Source organism: Anopheles gambiae, chromosome X (assembly GCF_943734735.2).
Source record: "Anopheles gambiae chromosome X, idAnoGambNW_F1_1, whole genome shotgun sequence".
NCBI classification, from domain to species: Eukaryota; Metazoa; Arthropoda; class Insecta; order Diptera; family Culicidae; genus Anopheles; species Anopheles gambiae.
The window spans coordinates 10,963,040-10,984,954 of record NC_064600.1 but is presented as its reverse complement, the minus strand read 5'-3'; the positions used below and the strand labels follow the sequence as shown (position 1 = coordinate 10,984,954).

The 21,915-nt window shown below is 45.8% G+C and overlaps 1 protein-coding gene across 1 annotated transcript in view; it reads right to left on the bottom strand.

The window, feature by feature from the left end:
- LOC3289716 (alpha-2Db adrenergic receptor) overlaps positions 1 to 21,121 on the bottom strand; it is a 210,479-nt gene extending 189,358 nt beyond the window's left edge. The window contains exon 1 of the mRNA XM_061645865.1: positions 20,563 to 21,121. The gene's annotated coding sequence lies outside the window, so the exon portion shown is untranslated. The remainder of the gene's footprint in view (positions 1 to 20,562) is intronic.
- Positions 21,122 to 21,915: the final 794 nt, after the last annotated feature.

Genomic DNA, 21,915 nt, shown 5'->3' with positions numbered 1-21,915 from the left:
AGGATTTACAAGGTTTGCACTAAATAAGGATAGAAAACTCTGATTCAATTAAATAGTTCCTTCGTTTGATGCATCCTTTCGTGGCTTTCAATCTTTTTTTCTTATCAAGTTTTCGATATTTAATTCCGTCGTAAAACATTTCATAATTGTTCCATGGGTCGCATGGAAGATGCTCGCTACCGCATGTGACCTGCTAGTTTCAGAGTATTTATGCCTGTATTAAATCATTTATCTTATTTTATGTTTTTATATATATTGAGCAGTAAACTTTTGAAGAAATTAATGAAACAATATGTTGTTGCACAAAACCAAAAACAATTAAATATATATTAATGACAAATAACAAGATACAAGCAGCTCAATCCAACGGTATTGTTCGCAGATTTCCACGGTGAATGTGGCTGTTGAGTATTTAAAGATAGAAACAGTTCGTATATACGGCTGTACGACTGCAAAGAAACGAAGATTGGAAATATCAATTGATACATCTTACATCCTCTTGAATTGATTGACAAATATTCTACAAATCACAGGCGCTCTGTGCACTCTATGGTCCTCCACTCAATCCAATATTCCTCTTCCTATTTGACACGGCCTTCAGTGTATGCCTGCCATACGCCTGTAATGGACTTCAGGGCTATCCATAGTTTATTGGTTTATCTGCTGCTGATCCTGCTATGATTAATCCAATCATCAACGTACAAAAAATGTCCCAATTTTTCTTGCCAACCGAACAAAACAACAACCAATACCATACAACGTATGGCGTACAGTGTGAGGCATGAAAATGGTAGTAATTTTTAAGCACGAATGGAAAAAGTAAAGGTTTCCATTTTGGAGGTTTCCTTTTTTATATTATTTTTCTCATTTTTCATATCAATACAAACAGCGCAGCGCTGAACAGCGCGCCACCGGAGATCGATTCGCATTTCGCAACAATCCAGAAGAAAAAGGAAAACCGCCCCCCCCCCCCATTCCCCAGAAACCGAAAAGCTCCACGCATTCTTTCGAGAGAAAAGGCAAGCATCGGCTCGTTAACGGAAGCCAGACAAAACAAACCAGCCGTTTGGCTGCCGCTGTTCGGCAACAGCGCCGCGCTATCCAAGATCAGAAGTGAACCCGGAACGGGGCGCAATAAGCAGGGGAGGAAGTCAAAAATCCATTGTGATGGTGCGATTGTGTTGTCTGTTGCCGTATTGTTGTTGTAGTTGTTTCCTTTTTTTTGTCGATGCTTTTGTTTTGCCCGGGCGGCTGGAGGAGAGGTGGACGGGAGGGATTGAAACAAGAAACCCTCCGCCCCGAACGAACGTCATGTGTAAAGGGCAATTCATTACTGCAATTTTTCACTGCCACTGATTTTTCAGAATTCCCCTGCTCCTCCCTCCCGTTCTCTTATCACTCGCCATCCTTCTTGGCTTCGGTGCCCCATCAGCTTCGTTTAACAAGCAGTCGTTTGAAGGGGAATTGACACCGAGATGGATTTTATTCGTGTTTCGTGTCCTTTTGATACTCGTGCACTCCGTTTCTAACGCTATCTCTCTCTATCTCCCTGTCTCTGATACGCTCTTTCTTCCTCTTTGCACTGGTTCATGTCTGCTCTGACAGGTTCCTTTGGACGTGCACACACACACACGTACAGTGGAGCTGATGGGGAAGTGATCTCAAGCTTTTTTGGGAAGGTGAGTTTGACGCTTCCTTTGCCTATTCCGGCTGTAGCGAACGCCGTAATGATTGATTAGTGGGTAGTTAATTTATAATTTATTTCAAAATCCATCCCACGAGACGCGTGTAGGAATAAATTTCGCCATCAATCAGCGCAGGAAGCTGCTTGCCGCGTGTATTTGGGAATGTGGGTCTTTTTTTATATTTTGAATGATTTTTTGTACAGTGATTCCTTTAAAGAATGAGCAAGTATTTCCCATTATTTGATAGCTTGACAATGGCTTGTATAATCCATCGAATTTGATTTCAGAAATTTATTTAAACTAGTTAATTTGGTCCGGTTTCAGGGCTAATAAGTACAATTTTGGGGATATTTAAACGCTTCACGATGCGCGTAAAGGTTTAAAAAACGCAATTCCCAAGTGCCACTTAGATCCAAAAGACACATTAAGAGAAACTTGGTCATTAACTTACACAGGCCGTGGAACTGATCCTGATACTATTCCGGTCCTTAAACCGATTCTGACACCATACCGGTCCAGGAATCCATATCAGAACTATCACTGAATCCATTGCAATCCAGGAACAAATCCCAAACCCATTCTGGTTCTGGATTTGATGATCCTACTTACATATCGGGTTGAATAAAGAAGCCGAACTCCATGTTAGTTTATAATAATAATAATAATAATAATAATAATAATAATAATAATAATAATAATAATAATAATAATAATAATAATAATATAAATAATAATAATAATAATAATAATAATGATAATAACTTTACATTAGTCTATGAGAGTAAGTTTCGATCACACCAGGAACTAAACACGTTTAGAGCTTGTTGCAGAAGTAAAGGAGTCATTGACGTGCTTCACGACGGCAAACAGCGGTTAGTAGGCCGACAACATTAATCTATAGCAGGAATCCTATACATCCTGTAGATTTCGAACTCTGTGGTAAATTATTTCAAAATACTGTCCAAACATCCTAGTTTATGAAGTTTTGCGACCAGAATGAAGTAAGGAATGCCGAGTGACACAACGCCTTGATAATAGCATCATAAATAGCATCAACCTGGTACAAAAACTAAGTAATTCAATGAACTCTGAGGCCCCACTCGGATCTTGGATGTGCTTTCATATGCAGTCCAGGAACAAATCCCAAACCCATTCTGGTTCTGGAATTGATGATCCTACTTACATATCGGGTTGAATAAAAACGCCGAACTCCGTGTTAGTATTTTTTATGAATTAGGTTTTTGTTCATCGATCATAGAAAATGAACTTAATGAACTAAATGCTCACAAATTACAACGCCCTGTTACTTTTAATGTAGTTGGCGCAAACGTAAACGCAGAGAGCGAATTGAAACACACTAGGCGCATGGAGATTGTAAACTTGACTGAAGACGACTCCCACCTTGTTTATCGAATCCGACTGACCGAAAGTGGTTCGATAGTGTGACGCACGTATTACTTGATTTCGCCTTGTATTATTTGATGAGCGTCCCGGACGGAGCAGAGAAGTTCATAGCACTGAGTAGGTTGGGCGCATCAATTTCACCACTAATCAAACCTGTCACAAAGAGACGTTGGGTGTTCGCACGTCTGTTCTAGAGAAGGCATCGAACTGGCGTATTATGGACGTACGTCACCATGTCTCCATGGAAGGAGCTTTTTAGCAAATCGCGTGGCTTTTCTTTGAATTGCCTCAATACGCTGACTAATAGACTGAGCTGAGGGACTGCAGACAAATTAATATTAAACCTGCCCAAACTATAGAATAAAACATCATGCTTATGCAGTTAGACTCGCAAAATGTCTTAGTAACCCTGAAAATAATCCACAGCATCCGATTAGGTTGGTCGTATGCGGCCTAAAGCTGAGAATTTTGTCTAGCAGTATCCCTAAATCAGTTACACAATCGGTACGTTGCAGCAAGTTGTTGTTGATTTTATAGTCGTATGTTATCGAACTTTGAGATCTCCAAAACGATATAACCTTTTGCAATTGTCCGTCCTACCTTAGAATTTGTATTATTTGGACTTCGACTCAGCAATATTTAATACATAAGCTAGAATCGGTTCAACGCAAGCTTGCTCGTTCATTGTTTTATCATCTCCCGTGGTCTAGTAATTCTGTTTGTCCCTCTTACCGTACAAGGTGCCTGTACCTTGGACTAGAACCTCTGCAACATAGAAGAAAGACGGCACAGTGGCTTATTTATACACAGACTTGTTTTCGGATCTTTAGACGCCTCGTCAATTCTGAGTAAATTGAACTTTCAGGGCCCCAGTAGAATGTTAAGAACCAGGACATTATTCAACATAGAACGCAGATCGACTAATTTTGGATCTAACGATCCTTTATTAAAAATGATAAGTGCCTATAACTCGCTAGGAAACAATGTCGACTTGAACTCAAACTTAAACCATTTACGGACCTTTTTACATAGCTTAATATGACGCTTCCACAGTTTATGTTATTTTACTTATTTATTTGGTTCATTGACAGTTAAACTGCTTATGGCTTTCGATGCGTTTTTGTTAACACTGTTCTATAGCATTAATTATAGAAATAAGTATGTTATGTAAGCTTACGCCAGCTGGATAGCTTTCAGAATAAATAATAATAATAATAATAATAATAATAATAATAATAATAATAATAATAATAATAATAATAATAATAATAATAATAATAATAATAATAATAATAATAATAATAATAATAATAATAATAATAATAATAATAATAATAATAATAATAATAATAATAATAATAATAATAGTAATAACAATAATAATAATAATAATAATAATAATAATAATAATAATAATAATAATAATAATAATAATAATAATAATAATAATAATAATAATAATAATAATAATAATAATAATAATAATAATAATAATAATAATAATAATAATAATAATAATAATAATAATAATAATAATAATAATAATAATAATAATAACAATAATAATAATAATAATAATAATATAAATAATAATAATAATAATAAGAATAATAATAATAATCATAACCTTACATTAGTCTATGAGTGTAAGTTTCGATCACACCAGGAACTAAACACGTTTAGAGCTTGTTGCAGAAGTAAAGGAGTCATTGACGTGCTTCACGACGGCAAACAGCGGTTAGTAGGCCGACAACATTAATCTATAGCAGGAATCCTATACATCCTGTAGAATTCGAACTCTGTGATAAATGATTAAAAAATACTGTCCAAACATCCTAGTTTATGAAGTTTTGCGACCAGAATGAAGTAAGGAATGCCGAGTGACACAACGCCTTGATATTAGCATCATAAATAGCATCAACCTGGTACAAAAACTGAATAATTCAATGAACTCTAAGGCCCCACTCGGATCTTGGATGTGCTTTCATATGTATGCTTGCTGAAACTACTCTTTTTTCTGTTTTATTTTGACCAATAAAACAGAAGCTCAATCTGTCTCAGTCAAGGATCTATTCAGCCCACAAAAAATTAAAAACTTAGGTGAACATATTCTCATCTATCTTCTGAGCCTGAGGCTTCCTGGGCAGTTTCTTGTACCATTTTTCGCAGATCTTCTTAGTGGACACTTCCAGCTTCCGAATCATGACCAATATGGCATTTAAATGATATTGTCTGTTGCTAGATAGCACATGATATGATGCATAATAAAAATTATGTAACCCACTTAGAGTAGCCACCTATATACATACTTCCTCAGTAACGAAAATTAAAAAATAAGTATCATGAAAATAAATTGTGTATCGTTCTTTCTTTACTTCTCGACACACTGAACACCTAAATCGGTGTTGCGTTTCCCATAGCTATTGCTATTATACGGCTGTAAACTCGACAATAAGCATCAAAGAAACTGTTGGAAAGTAACGCTGATCAGCCTTTAGTAGATTGCTAGCATAAAGATATTCATTTCAATTTATCTCGTTTCTCTCAACATTATTCTTCCGCATTATTTAACATTATCTGGAATTGTTCTCCAATTTTGGTACGAATTTACGTTGCGCAACGACTCGGGTTGGCTCATTAGATGCACGCGTGTAAATGCAAGCACACGCCCTTCTCCTGATTTACCCACCGTTTATAAAAGCCCTCACAAAACCCGGCTGGTTTGAGGGTTAATTAAATTAGATTCACGGGCATCCGCTAAGACGAGGTTTCGCTGTCCGCGATGTGGCCTGGGCGATCGATCGGTGTATGCAAATGAGACAAGTGCGAGGCTGTTTTTTTCACCCCCTCCCCTCCACGCCCCCTCTGTTTGTTTACGCACAAGCAAAACGGCCGCGATATAGGGTAGGAGAAAAATACACGCACACGGCAGCAAAAAAATGAGCCACCCAGATCTTAAATCATTAGTTTCGCCCCCGGGGTCAGCCGACCTGTTGCGCGAAGGTGCACGAGCCCCGCGTGCGAAAAGTTTCATGAATCGCTTGTTAAACATGAGCACTGCTGCGAATGTACGCACGCGGGTACGTATCGTAGTGCTGTGATGTTGTGCGAGCTGACTTTAGATGAAATCAAATTAACGTCACGCTTACGAGGCGCCCCGTTTTCTCCAACAAACTGTAGTGCAACCCGGAACTGGCTGCAGCTATAATTCGTGGAAGGGCGGCGAATGCCCTTTCATGTACCCGGTAAAGCGAAAACAAAATCTGACAAATAACGAATTTTATTTATTTTTCTAGAACCCTCCCCCCCCCAAAACGGCGTTAAACAGCGCAACCCAACTGCAGCAACAGAAAAGGGTAAATACTCCTCTTGAATAAAAAAAAACAAGACCCATCGCACGGGGTAAGCGGTAATTGAATTTCGCAATGCTCTACAAGCCTCGGAACCCGATTGGAATGCTAGCTCTCTCTTCCATCCTCCCCTATGCGCGACGTACTATTTGCGTGCTGAAACCGCCAGAGCACGACCGCCACATAAAAATAGGCCCGAATTGGCTGCCGGGTTTCATTGCGCTTCTTAATAACAATATTTACTAAATTTCTCGTGCCATCCCGTGTTTTGGGCGGCAGCCATTTTTTATTTTTTTTTGTTTTTGTTTTTTGGGCGAAAGGGAAACTTATCGCTGCCCCCAATTTACTGCCGCCACTCCCTCGGTATCAGCGCATCCGTGAGGGACGCATGGAGAGCCGAAGACGAGAAAATTACCATCATGAGCATCTAGTTTGGGGTTTTTTTTTGCGGCTGGCTCAACAGGCGGCTATCATCCAAAAAAGGTGTTGAAAGGTTTTTGGGAAGAAAAGGGTCCACGCCGGTATTGGTCTGCGTGGGAAAAGAAGAATAAAAAAACCGCCCCAAAATCCCGTCCACGTGAGCAAAACAAAATTAAATTTGCTTCAATTCAGATCGCCATTGCACGCGCTCAATTGTCGATCAGTCATCGGAAAAGTGGAAAAAAAAGTCAAAACATTGACATTGTGAAGCTGAGAAAGCTTCTATTTATGCTATCCCCATTTGTGACGTGTAACAGCGCTGAAAGCGCAGTCATTTCGAGTGCGCCTGAAAGGTAGGCACACTTCGGCACAAACCGTTCCAAAGGCGTGCTTACTAGAAAAGGTCAAACAAGTGGTGCTAAACTGGCTCGGTTAAGCAAGCGCCCATTGCGCTTCAAATGTTGGTCCTTTTTTTTTGTTAAAGGTCCGAACTTCATTTCGTCGAGCTTCTGTCCGTCACCGCCTGGCCTGGTGGTGGAGAGCTAGCGCACGAGGGCAATAAATTAACCATTCGACCAATGCATTCGGCCGATGCCGAATTTGATGAACTGCCCGGTCGCTTCAGCTTGCCGCTGCAGCGAACAATCCTAACAATCGCGTGCTGCGCCACTCGCGGAAGTGCTGCGAAATGAAATTGGAGCTTGATTTGATTTCATTCGAATCGATATCTCGAACAATCTTGGGCGTTAGGACGGTGGTGCACTCCCGCGAGCCAAGCATCGTGCCATCGTCTGCGCACGGGCGTGCGAGCAAACACACGCCCGAGGCCTTGCCGCGGCTGCTCCGCGGCTGCCACAACACATATATTTGCCTATCAAACAATACGCGCGCCGTGTGTTTACACGCTGCCAGCCCAAAGACGGCGATGCCAACATCTCCTGGGCTGGGCTGGGAGCGTGCTCTGCGTAGCGTAATGTGTGATTTGCCGGCATCGAGGTGAAGGCAGAGCTGCCGGCGTACGCGGACAGACGGCGCAACACGCACTCACACACATCAATGTAGATGCGGTTGTTCCGGGCACTCCAGGGCCCTCATGCTCAGTATCTGCCCCGTACCACACCAAAAGTTTCTTATACGTGCAAGCACGCGTGCACGAACGTGTCACGAAAAGCGACCCGGTGTGTATGTGTGTGTGTGTGTGTGTGTGTGTGTGTGTGTGTGTATGGGTGTACGTGTACGCAACGCAAGCGAGGTCGGACGAAATTCTCCTGTCAGAATGGAATTTAATTGAAATTGATTCCGCAGGCGCTCCCGTGGCCATGGCCGTGGTACCACCATTGCACCACAACCAATCCCCCTCCTCCCGTAGCCTCAAACCTTTCTTCTTAACCGTTCTTTCGCCGTACCCAGCGAGCAGGAGCCAGCCTCGAGGGAGTAAGCTTCCGCTTTGCCATCGTTCGCTTCTTTCTACACACAGCCACACACACACACACACGCAATGTACACGCACCACACAACACAATATATCGCTCTCTCGCTCTCTCTCTCTCTCCAACTGTCCCTCGGTACCCTTTGCCGGGCCGAAAAAGAGCAGGGCAAACGTGGAAGAATGCAGCAAACAGCGGCCCGGAATGGCATTCCACCGGCGGGATCCGCTATTGCAAAGGCACACTGCCCAGGCCCAGGCTCCATCCATCATCGCCGCCCATCCATCCTGCTGCCATTATCGGAGCAGCATCGGACAGGAACATCACTTTGCTCCTCACACGCACACACACACACACAGACAGTACGCAGAAATATTCACTCGCAGCACGGGGGCCCAGTTGGCAGGCATCCGGGGAACGACCCGGCAATCGTTCCGATTAAGCATTCACAAGTGTCACGTCAACAACTATTTGTGGCCTTTTTCGCTTTCCCTTCCACTCCTTTCCTCGTCCGACTTCTTCCCTCCCACCCACCCCTATCACCCCTCCTAATACTTCCACATCCTGCTCAACGGTGGGGGTGGGCGGGTGGCTGAACGGGATATCGATTTCTGCATCTCCAAGCAAGACAAGTGTCCACACCGTCCACAGACCGCCGTTGGACGTTGGACTTTTCCTCGGCAAAGCTGTTTGATGGATTGCTTTGCCAGTTAAGCTCATTACCTGGCAAAGCGCAGGACGCGCAGGAACGATGAACGATAATCCGATCACGGCACCAGGCACCGCTCTCCCCATTCTACCCCGGAATGTACATCCGACTTCCAAATTGGGCGTGTGCAGTGTGTGCCCTAGAGCACTGCATAGGGAGCAGCGAAATTGAAGGCACCAAATCTCGGCTTCGGGCGTTCCGGTTCCGAAAACGATTGTGCTGGCGAAATCCCGGGCACCGGGCAGCATTATACCAAGACGAAAGTGCTCGCAGTCAACATCGCTCCTGGCTGTATGCGTTCCTTAAGCCGTCTGTTCGTGCCCCAAAATGCAACGAGTTGTTGTAATGCATTCCAGTAAAATAGAGTAGCACGGATGATGAATAACTCCTGGCGGAGGGCTCTGCACTCCACAAACTTCAATCGAAAGCATTTCGTGCTTTTTGAAGGCTAAGAACTAACGACACAAAAGTACAGCCCACACGAATTATCGACACTACGATCGTGTATTGTATACACCTTGGGGTTTTGTGGAATCAAAACGCTCTGAAAAAGGGTTTACTACAAATGTTCAAACATGATGGGTAGCAACGAGAATTTTCGAATGAGTTTGCTGACAAGTTTGCAGCAAAGCTCATACAAATATTGAACCACAACACCTAAGTACTGAGCTAGACACTGTGCCTTATGATGTTGTTAATATCTAGGTCTCAAATGTGGATAGAACATCAACATTCAAAGCAGCACTTAAAAAAAACAATCAAAGCTGCTTAAATCAGCAACCCTATGCAGAACCTGATGAAGAACCGGCAACCTTCCTATAAAGCTGTGGAGATATACTAACAGTGCCACAAACTCATTTGTATAACATTTCACTACATTCTGATGTAGGGTGCTCACGCAATGGAAACTGTCGTGGATGACTCCGGTGCATAAAAAAGGCGACAAATCTTCTACAGACAATTATCGTGGTATCACATCGTTGTGTGCAACGTTAAAATGCTTGAACTGGTTATGTACCAAAGCTTAATGTCTCACTGCCGTTCTTGACTCGCTCTCATGGTTTTGTTCCACAATGGTCGGTAAATACAGATTTGCTGGAATTATGCATTTTAGCACATCCAGGATTTTCACTAGGATATCAGATGGATACAGACTTTAATATACACAGACTATAAACAGATTTTAAGGCCACGTTCGATTGACTTAATCACTCTTTATTCCTTTCTAAGCCTCAGCGCATGGGATCAACTCAATTTGTTACTGTTATGGCTAAGGTCATATCTATTAAATAGAAATTACTGAGTAAAAATTGATTGTTATGTGTCTAACACGTTCAAGAGCCCTTCAGTAATTCCACAAAGTAGTAATTTAGACTCAATGTTATTTTTGGAGTATATGTTGATAATGGTTCATCTGTTCTACCGGCCCAAAACTGTTTGTGTAATGTATACTGACGACATATGAACATTTAATTTGGTGCGTGTACCTTCTGACTGCATTGAACTACAGAAACTGATAGATAGATTTGATGTTTGGTGTCGTAAAAATTGCCTCACGATTGCAGTTGAAAAATGTACCCTGGTGTCCATCTTCTGATATTTGACTGATATTTGATTCTTTAAAAACCATCCTCTGATATTTGACAACAAGCACTAGGACGCTCGCAAGTACATCGCGACTTAGGAGTCAAGTCAAACAAATTAGATTATCGTGTTCGTCATGAGACGATTATCAGCAGAGCACATAAAAAGCTAAGCTTTAGTAACCGTCACTCTGCTATTATAGCCGAACTTCATTCAGCCGAGCACTTATCGTTTGTACGAACTGTACATGGTACTAGTATTGTTCTATTCTGTTCTGTTCTGACCTGCTGAACAGAATTAACATCAAAATACCAACTGGGACACTAAGACATCATACATTCTTAAGTATTGACTTTAGGAGGCGACGATATAGCTCTAATGAACCTTTGTTGTCCATGTCTCAAAGTTTTACGCAATTCTACGAGTATTTTTTAATTTTTATCGCTCTATTGACTCTGTTAAAATCACCTGCTGGCTCTCTTCAATCATCTTGACGCCTGCTCTTGATAGGATAGTCAGTAATAGTTCGTAATAGTATAGAATAGGTTTTTAGTGGCTTAGGCCACCTGCTTTTTGGTTGGTTTTGCATCAACTGGAAGACATTTATAGCATCCATCTGCTCATGGATATTCTTCACAGTCGCATACTAGCTGTCGTAGAGTAAAAGTAAGTGATAAATCAAAAACATTACTAAAGTCCAGCCAATGCAATTTTCAATACTAATTCAATGCCAAGCTACTAAGATCTCGTCATTCTAGAACAAACAAATGTTGTTCACGATCAACAGCCGCGTGTTTCAACATTTAAAATAATTAAAAATAACTATTGTAGCTTTAAGATTATACTATTCAATCACCTAGGACTCCCGCTAAAGCGGAATGAATAGATCTGCTTGAAATATCAAATAAATAACGCTAGCTAGAACATAGCCTGCTCGCTTCGTATTTCATCCCAAGGTTTGCATCAACGCAATGCATCATTATAAAGCGTCTAACGAACAGCTCATTGGTTGGTTCATGTTCAGAAGTAGTTTGGGAAAAAGGCCTCGTCAAAACTTATTTTTCCGCTCAGCTACTACATCCAGCAAGATGTGCATCTTCTACCGGCTCCGAACCACGCAGCGAGCGGCAAGATTCGGCAACCGATTAGAGATGCGCATCACGGCACGCAACATCGCGGTGGCGTAATGAGTCGTTAGTTTGCTGTAACTGCTGCCGTTTGAAGCCTGAACACCTGAAACCTGGCATAACCGTGGCTCCATGGAAGCGAATATTAAATATTCCATTTCTCTAATTGCTTCTGGCGTTGCCTGGCCAGCTGGTTGGTGTGAACACAAAAAGGCGAACAATGCAACGGCACACATCCATTTCTAAACAGCCCGCGCGTTCGGATGGGTACATTTCGTGATTGTTTTTTTTTTCTCTTTTATTATTATGTTTCAATAATTATCACTACCACCTATCAGTTGATTACACAATCCTCATCCATCGTGTACGCGTTCGGATCTCGTGGCTATCTCGTGGAGGCTCAGCACCGTCAGTTAATTTAGTTTGAGTGCTCCCCCGGGGGCGTTGTCTCGGTAGGGGGACCAGCAAAACCAAAAGGCACACAACGCACCTATGATATGACACTATTTCGAACGGCACCACACCCCCTGCCCCTTTTTGCTTCACGCCGATGACAACTGTCACATTGCAAATATGGCGCTCTAAACCCCTACCCTTTCCCCCCCCTATCCTCCGTGTCCGGACACCGTCCCAGGGTACGGGTACAGAAAGGGAAGCCAGTTGGAATGAAAAATGAAATTAAATGAAAAACCCATTACGCCTCCTGTACACCCTCGTGCCTCGCAATCCGCATCTCCGTTGGCCGTTACGAATCGATCGGTGGTTTCGACAACTGCCAACGGCTGTCGGAGTGTTCACCATTTTGCCTACGCTTCGGCCCGAACCCGGCCCGCCCCGACGAGTAAAGCGCAGTCTAATTTCATTTTGTTTAAACAAAACTGTTTCTCTCTCTCTCTCTCACTCTCTCTCGCAAAGATTTTCTATCAAAGATTCATTCAGCTCGAAGGTTGTGGACCAAACAACAAAGAAGCAAAGGTGGATAAATTTAGTTTCATCCAGAGCGCGATGGCATGCATATCGTTGGATCGGGTAGGGGTGCACAAAAATAGCCGCGAAAGTGAAAATATTTTGTCATGAACTGTGGTGCGGCGGTGTCGCCATCTCAACAATTTCCATTCATCGAGTGGGGTTCGGTTTAAAAAACAAACAACGCAAAAAAGCAAACTTTCCATACCATTCTTGGCGCAGGCTCGGGTCCAGATTCTGCTAAATGGCTACGCACACCGATTTCCGACACCTGCTCGAGCATAAATTCATCCGTTCGCAGCTAACCTTCCCCAACCGCGTGCTCGTCTGAGAGCGGTCAAACGTCCGCTGTCGGATAGGTGATAGCCGAAAGGTGATCCCTCGTAAGCCCATGTCCACTTTGACAGGTTGGATTGCAATCCGGAAGGGGGAGGGGGGGGGGATTGAGGGGGCCTCTGTCTGCTTATTTCAAACCCTTTCACTAAATCCACGCGTAAGCGTGTTTCAGTTTCAGGCAAGGGCGACGAATTGGCTAATCCTTCCGAATACAGCCCCTTCCAACTATGGGTAGCTAATCTGCAAAACCCTTTTTATTTCCTCGATGTTGCTGTTGTTGTTGGGATGTTTCTATGGCTAAACAAGGCATGGACGAGGTCTGGGGAAAACCTAACCCTACCCCCTGGAAGCTGTCAAAAATGGAACGATCGGCCGACACGAATCGCATCAATTTGGATGAGCGCTTAGAATGGAAAACAAAACCAAGTACACCTGGCCAGCTTTACGGGGAGTTGAATTTTGCCCCCCCCCCCCCCCCTTCCCTGTCCAGGAATCCTACAACACCAACTCCAACACAACGAAAAAAAAAGCAGAAGAGCCGATCCCAAATCAAACCCTTGCTCAAAAATCGTTCACACCGGTTCAAATCCCCGATAATCGCCAACATAATCCCATTAAAAGTAGCGCCGGGATCGTCCGTTCTGGCGGATTTCGCAGGGTGAGGTGTGAAGTACGCGCGCGCGTTTGCAGGTGGCACGGGAAGCCGTCACCGATCCTAAACTGTTTAACCGTCGGCCGGAGTACGAGGTGCAACACTTTACTCGCACCAAACAGCTAACCGGCTGTAATCGAATCACTGCATTGGCTGACCCTTTTTTTTGCCTCTCTTCGATTCGTCGCTCGGTGTGCGAGCGCGCGCTGATGTAGCGCATCTTCGACCGGGCACGAGATAAAGTAGGATCTTTAATGGTTTTTAATGGCCAACGGCAAGGGTCCATCATCCAATGATATTAAAATCCGCTATCCGACACGGGTGCCCGTCTGCCTTGCGAGGTACTGCATCATAACTGTCGGATGAAGCTCATCACTCACGTTCGGTGTCAGTTCGGAGGCGCAGACCTCTCTGGGTGTGTGTGTGTGTTTGTTGTAAATGACGGTAGCATCCTGTTCAATTACGTCCTACTGCTCACCCTTTACCCTTTCTGTCTCCTTTCCGTCCCGAGAACCAAGGTGACAAATTCGATGCAAAAACAAGGAGCTGCTGTCAAATGCCCGCACTCAGCGCCACTGCCCGCCGCACGAATGCAACACCGCTGACACCGGGATCGTATGGCCCCGTCGGACGTGATTATTTATGAGCGATTGCATGATTGAGCCGTTGTCCAACAAGCTCAAACTAATGGATGTTAGTGCTGGCCGCGTAGGCTGGCGACGGAGCGCGTAGACGCACGCGCCCAGCCACTAACAAGTTGGGCACATGTTCAATTATGTTGCAACAATGTTGCAACAGTGGAGACTCTTTCCAGCGAAAGAGACATAAAGTGACGGAGAAACAGAGACAGCAAAACAGTGAAAGAGAGAAAGAGAGAAACTGTTCGTTCCTGCCTGGATGGCATGTTTGCCTGAACGCTTCTAAAAACGGTTCCGATTCATTCTTCTGCCCTTCATTGCGCTCGCTTACCGTCCTCTCTCTCTCCCCCCCCCCTCCGGCAAAACGAGGCGTGAGGGTGTTTGCGGGGGGAAAATGCCACAGGTTGTAATTTCGAACCTCTCTCCTCTCCCCCCCCCCTTCCTCCCCACGCAAGTTCCTTTCTCCTCCAATAGTCCTTGCACGCTTCGTGTTCCGTCACCGAGTGTCGTTGTTTTTTTGTTTTTTTTTTTTTGGTGATTTGTTACCCTGGGAATGGAAAGGTTCATTAAAGTACATCTCCCGCAATCCCTCCCCGGCCGACGCCCAAACTAACAGGGCTTACATGAGGTGGGCAGGAGAGGGCGGGCTGTATGGTTTCCACGTAAAAGCCGAGCAGGCGTTCGAGCATGATTTACGCCGGGGCTTGCGCCTGTTTGGAGCATTTTTATGAGGTCCCACCGAACTCCCACCCGCCCGCACCGAATGGTTTATCGCGGCTCCGGTGTGGGCGTGCCGCGTGCCGCCCTTACACATATATTTATTGTCCCCTCGCCCACCCCAACCCGAGCATCGCGCAGTGGCTCGGGGAGGGAAAATATTTTTTATTCCCACCTTTGTTCTCGCGGCCTGCTCGGCTCCTGGCCCGCCGTAAGCAGCAAGGTGCCACATGAGGTGACAAGGTGCTGGCAGGTACGGTCGAGGAATTGAAAGCAGTGGCAGGATATAGCAAGATTTCCCCAGGAAATCACTTTCGTGCCGCGTAGCTGTACTCCGCATTCCGCCGGTATTCTCGTGCTGCTGGCGGGATTACCGAAAGCTTACTGCTTGAGAGGGAGTGGTAAAGCCTTCAATTAGCTGGATAGTCTCGCCATTACCGAACCGTTTACCAGCCCGAACTGCCCGATCCATCCAATTCCCAAGGAGATGCTTCAATTTAAAGCGACACAACAAATAAGGCATCCAACGAACCAAAGTAAACCTACGGAAAGTGTTGCTGCTGGGACGCCGTCTTGCACTGGTGCAGGAGCTTGCCGGACCGGAGGCCGCCGCGGTTTTGTTTGATAGAGGCGATAGAGGTTGATTGATGTGTGCTCGGACGAAACTCACTAGCCGGAGCGTTTCACACCGGACGGCACTATACTTTTTTTCCTCATCTTCTTCTCAGCGGCCCCAAGCATCACACAAACCCACTACCCTTACTGCTGGGTGGCCCTGCACAATTGGCTACTAAACACACGCTACTTTCACTGCAGCTAGAATCACACCGAACCTGGCAAGGCAAACGGTAGGCGACGTTATACACACACACGCACACGCACACGCGCACACACAAATACACTTGCTAGAGAGAAGCGGCCACTAACTACAACAGGAAAAAAGAAAGATCAGAAAAAAACAACAACTGTGCTACCGCATAGACGCGCTCACTCAACAGAGCACACGGGTGTTTCGATTTATTGGCACCAGTCAGACAGGTATCTGCCGCATGTCCTCTACACCACAGTGTCCTGATGATTTCCGCACGGAAGACCCCGTTTTACCAGCGTAGCCATCGGCTGTAAGCTGCCCGGGGCGTTGCTTCTAGAGCTCCCTTAATCCTGCCCCTGACGCGCTCTGCCAATCGATGACGTGTGGTTCTAAGTGACTCAGACGTGACTTCCTATGTGACTCTGAAAGCTGATGAACTTAGCTCCAAACATACAGACCAAACAAAACATCAACACTTTTCGCCTGGTCAGAGGTCCGCTCCGCATATTCTTCCGCGCAATGAAAGCGACCCACGCCCGTATCCGAGGATGATGGACTAGGGCTCAATGCTAATTAATGGGTTTGCCTGGAAACGCAACGGCTGCGAGGAAACCGATGCGGATCGGTCTGCAAGCTTTCGCTAAATCCGTTCCCACGCACCGCGCTCGGCACAGTCAGCTTAGTGCTGATTCACCCCGGCCACTGGATCACTTGGTGTTTGAAAAATTGTAGCCACTGTCGAGCAACATCGACAGCAAAAAATGAAGAAAAGGATACACAGCCTCAATGCTTGAAGCCTATCCTGTCGTGGGTCTAGGTTCGAAAAGGCAGTCGGTGCCGTTCAACTTGTGGCCTGCTGTGCCGGGCAGTGCTTACTCCCTTACTCCAAAATTCAAACCAACTAAAAAAAAAAAGAGCAAAAGAGCAAAAACGAGAGAAACAACAACAAAAATCCGCATCGAAAGTGTGAATCTCGTCCGAAAGCCACTTCAAACGTAAAGCCCATCGGATCGACAATCCACCTTGCGCTTGTGGCTGTCTAATCCACACAGACACGCACACGCACACACCCAACGCTTAGCGTTGATTGATTGACCAGGCCGTTCGGGAACAAATCCGGTGGGTGGAACATCGAGTTAGTGCCGCCGCCAGCCTTGCTGCAGCCAGCAGCGGCCACAAACAGCGAGACGTTTGATATCGAACCCGACCCGGTTCTGGGCCCGGGTTTCGGTGTTGCCGGGGATATATCTCCTACCCTCCGATCGTCCGAAACCGAACCGAACGGAACAGAAAGGTTGGAAGGAAGAAGGTAGAGCTTTCAACAGCAAAAAAAAACAAACAAGCAAACAAACAAACAAAAAAACAGGAAGTAAAAGAGCAGCCTTAAGACAACAAGTGTGCTACTTAGAAGCTCTTCACCGGTGCGATTTGATTGATGAGGAAGTTGATTGCCGCTGCCTGGTCGAACATGAACACTGTTCAATTCTGCGTCTCGTGTGTGTGTGTGAGTGTGTTTTCTCCTCCTCTTCTTCTTCTTCCACACACACACACACACACACACACACACACACACACACACACGCACAGAAAGAGAAAGAAAGTAAGACACTTACGGAGAAACCTTACCAGTACATTCGTTTACCTTGCTCACTGGGGTTCGTCTCTGTTTCGAGTGGAGGTTTTTGTTGTTGTTGCTTTTCGTTTGTCCAAAAAGGATCCGTTTTTGGGGTGGTTGGGTGGCGCACAGTTTCACATGTATACACACACACTAACACACGTTATGTACAACTACACACTGCTTTGAAACAATCTTTGCTCGGCACACCGGATCGTCCTGGCCGCGATCACACTAGCACGCCCCTGCAAGGTATGCAACACGTTCACCGCATCGTCCACCGCACGCATCTCGGCTGAGGCGAAACAGGGCGAAATTGCACACCCGGCGGCGGGCGGAAGGGCTGCTGTTGGCTGCGACTAATATGCCAGCAGCGGGAAGGGCGTAAAAATGGCGTTATGGGTACAGAGATCGACATGGAATATACGAAGAAGGAGAAGAAAAAATTGGACAAAAATCCCTCTTTTCGTTTCGGGAAGGAAGGGAGAGGGGGGAGGGGGAACTTTTGGAACCCTCTAGGGTTTCCACTGCCGGTGGCTTTTCCACGGTGGGCTTGATTTGACTCCCCTCTCCACTGCTCTTTTCTTCTTTCGCTATTTCTTTTTTTTTCCCCTTCGTTTTGTAAGTTTTCCCACCAAATAGCACACACTCACACACGCATCCTTTTTTCTCCCTTTCTTTTTGTTCGTTTTCTCTCCTTCTCGCGCCTTGTTTGCGGGTTTTGTGTCGTGTGCCGGCGCTCTTCACGCCTCGCCGCGTTTTGCCTTTCGCTTCCTGATTTTTCTTGTTGTGGGCCACGGCGTGGGTAGAGCGATGCGTCTGGTTGGTGTTTCACCCTCCCCATTCCTTTCTTCTCATGTGTGTGTGTGTGTATTGGTATCTTACAGTGTTGTCCCCCGCCTCTTTTTTCACTCTTGCCAATATAATACACTTTTGCTTAACGCTTCCCCGCAGCAACCCCACCACGACCACCGTCCGATTTTCGAATTGTTCGGATGCGCCTTGAGCTTTTCCCTCGAGTTTTTTTTTTTTTTTGTTTGGTTTTTGGTTTCGTTCGCTGCCAAAGCAGCAGCAATATTTTCCGGCATTTTGCTCCTGCTCTGCTTTTATCGGGCGAAAAATGTCTCAAAGCTTATGGAGCAATGCGGGCGATGGAACGGGGTAGAGGGAAGTGAACCCGTGATAGTCACGATAAAGGACTGCGCTGTTCGCACTTGTTTTCCATCGGCTGGCTGACAAAAAAACACCCACACACACACACACACACACACAGCTTTCAAAGCTCTATTGTGGTGCATCCCACACCGCACTTCCGCCGTTGCCGGATGTACTGCTGCTGCTGCTGCCACCTTCCACCAAAAAAAAGCGATCCCAAGATCCCGAGAGCAAGATCCGGGGCGCGCCTTGCCGTCGGTTTTCTGTTCTTCTTCTTTCCTTTCCTGTATTTTTTTTTTTGTTGCTTTTTTGTTGCTTTGTTTTGCTCTGTCTGTTGCAGGAAATTCTTTGGCAACAGTTTTCGGCAACAGCTTCGTCGGTGCAGGAACGCCACCGTTGCAGGAAGCAGAAAGCATTGGCAGCGTTTCACCACACGAAAAAAAGGAGTGAGCGAGTACAGCCCAAAAAAAAAAGATAGTCTCAGCAACCGATGGGGATCTGTTTTGGTGGGATTCGCTGTTGTTGTTGCTGTTGTTGCTTGCCCCCGTTTGGGGGAAAATCTGGTTCGTACGCACAAAGGCGGGAACAAATCGGGTATTTAAACGATATCTCGCTCCCGCCAGGACGCACAGGTCGCCCGGTCACAAAAAGTGGGAAATATTTTGCAGCATAGAGTTTGTCCCGAAAAGGAAAGGGGGGGAAAGATTACCAAACCCAAAACAGCTGCCGTAAATAATATGCAACATTGCAGGCTGCAGTGTGCGAGGCGCGATAAAAGCTTGCACCACGGCTATCTTGTTTTTATCCCCCGATTTTTAAAGTGCTCATAAAGATATTGAGAATGTTGGGTTCAAAAACGAATTTTCTTAAATTTATTTGGAGACGTGTTTTCTGAAATGTTGAACATTACATAAATCTCCAAAAGGCGATTTATTTGAACAATCTTTTCATTTCAGCCCAAAAAAAAAAGGAGAACCTGTCCGAAAAAAAAGAAGGAGCAGATACCACAACAGTCCATGCCAAAGCCAACACATGACCAACGGAGGAAGATAGCTTGCAGCAGCAGCAGCAGCAACATCCATCGCTCTGACACGAAATTGAGCCGCGAGCTTCATACGGCGCGACAAAAACGGGAAAGATTAATTTCCTTTCCGGATATTTCAAAACCCACCTCCGACCCCGAAATCTTCCCGAAAAATTTATTTTACCGTTCGTGGGAGAAAAGCAACAACGACAACAACAACAAAGTTGGACATTTACCATGCTCGTTGAGGGCAAGAATGAAGCACGCGGAGCTGATAAGCGCTAGCACAAGTACAACAAATTGTCCTCCCAAGTCCTCCTACCCGGTCTGCTGCCTCTTTTTCGGCCACATGGTGGGATGGCGTGGGGAGTTGCTGGGGGAAGGGACAAAAAATCGTTCTTGATCCCTTTCTGAAGCCGATGGGGATAGATTGGGTTGTTGGGCTGTTTAGCCAACGAAGAAGCGCACGAAACGAAAAAAAAGAGTGTATCTACCTATTCCAAACGGGTAGATAACCCACTGCAACTGGTCGGTCCAAAGGTTTTGTACGGGAGGGAAAATAATAATTTCCTCCTCGGGAGGGCTGCAAACCTCGCAGAACAAATTTAAATTACAACAAAAAATAAATACACCGACCACAATTTGGCCCTTTCGTTTCGTTTTCTCGTGGTTTTGAAGGTTTCGGAGAAAAACAGTTCACAACAAAAAAAAAACAATTTGTATCGCCACGATCATGATCTTGCCTAGCACGAGCGTGATCTTGCCTAGCGCACTTGTTGTTTGCACAAACACTGGCAGCAAACATTGCCGGTTGATCGGGGGCGAAAAAACGGGCACATGGGGTTCCAGTCCAGTTCTTGCCACTGGTTTGGGACGTTTCCACCCCCTGCTCGTGCTTCTCCAATGTTCTACCCTTTGTTTTCTGGGGAGCGTGGAACTGACCTGTAACAGCGACACCGCTTAACATACACTCAGGCAGCGCCTTAGTACATCGCAACGGGGGTAGGGTACAGTCTGTAGCGGGTTACGGGTCGATCGGACCCCATCAGCATGAACCGGACGGGTTGCACTGCTCCGAGATCAACGGACACGCTCTCTCACTGGTGCCTCGGCGCTAGAAACAATTACCAACTCACACTCCAAACAGAAACGAAACACGCACACACGCAATACATCACCACTGCACATACATCCTTGCTGCATCAGCCCCCCTCTTCTTCTTCTTCTTCTTCTTCTTCTTACTCTGCTGCACTTTCGCTGCCTTTTTGGAGTCCGCGGCTCCACTGCACACTCTGCTCACCACACTCACTCACTTGTATTCGGGGCGCACTCCTTCGGACGGGTCCGCGTTTCTTGCCCGCCCTGTCCCGCCCTGTCTGTCTGTCTGTCCACTGGCCCGTGTGTCTGCTCGGGGTGGGTGGGGGTGATATGGTGTGGGAACGCCGATGTTCCAGCACGCACTGCTTCGCTCGGGCACTGTTGCCTGGGACGAGTACAGAACCATACTGACACGGGCCACACGGCTACGGATGCCGCCAGTCCGGTCGGTCGGCACTCTTCTCACACTCACGCGCCGTTTCCACGCGGTCGGCATGCGTTCGGGTTTTTTTTCTCCACCCCCTTCCCGTCGGCCCGGCACTCACTTCGGTTCGGGCTGTTCGCACGTCCGGCTTCCAGCTGGAAGTGGTCGCAGCACTCACGCAGCACTGAACGCACGGAACGCTGGTGCGCGCCCGGTGAGTGGTGACCATCATCTTAAAATCTATTAGTGAACGGGGGGGGGGGGAGAGAAGTCGGTGGTTTGGAATGGCGCCAGAATTTTTCCTGTTTGCCGGAATGGCCCGTCGTAGCCCCTCGAGCCGTTTGTTGTGCTGCTTGCTGGGCGGCCCGCAGCTTTTGTGCCGCTTTGTTCAATTTAATTATTTCATCGCACTTTTCTTTTGGTCGGCAACAGCCCACGGCCTGTTTTGTTCGAGGGCAGGCGGCTTCGATCAACCCCTTTACACCATCCTATCCACTAAAATGTGTGTGTGTGCCGGTTTTCTAAGTGTTAGGACAGGCTTACAGTACAAAGACGCGCCTCGAAAGGCAAAATAGACGATGTGTGCTGTCAGTGTGGTTACTACATCTTTGTTGTGGGCTGCTACACCATTCGAACTGTGTTTCGATGGCCAGTGTTTGAAAGTTGGATCATGTTTCCCTAGCTTTTACTATTCGTTAAATAAGTGTAGATATTATTATGACGTTACAGTCGTTGCCGCTAAATTTATGCTCAAACTCTCCGGATTTGGTCTC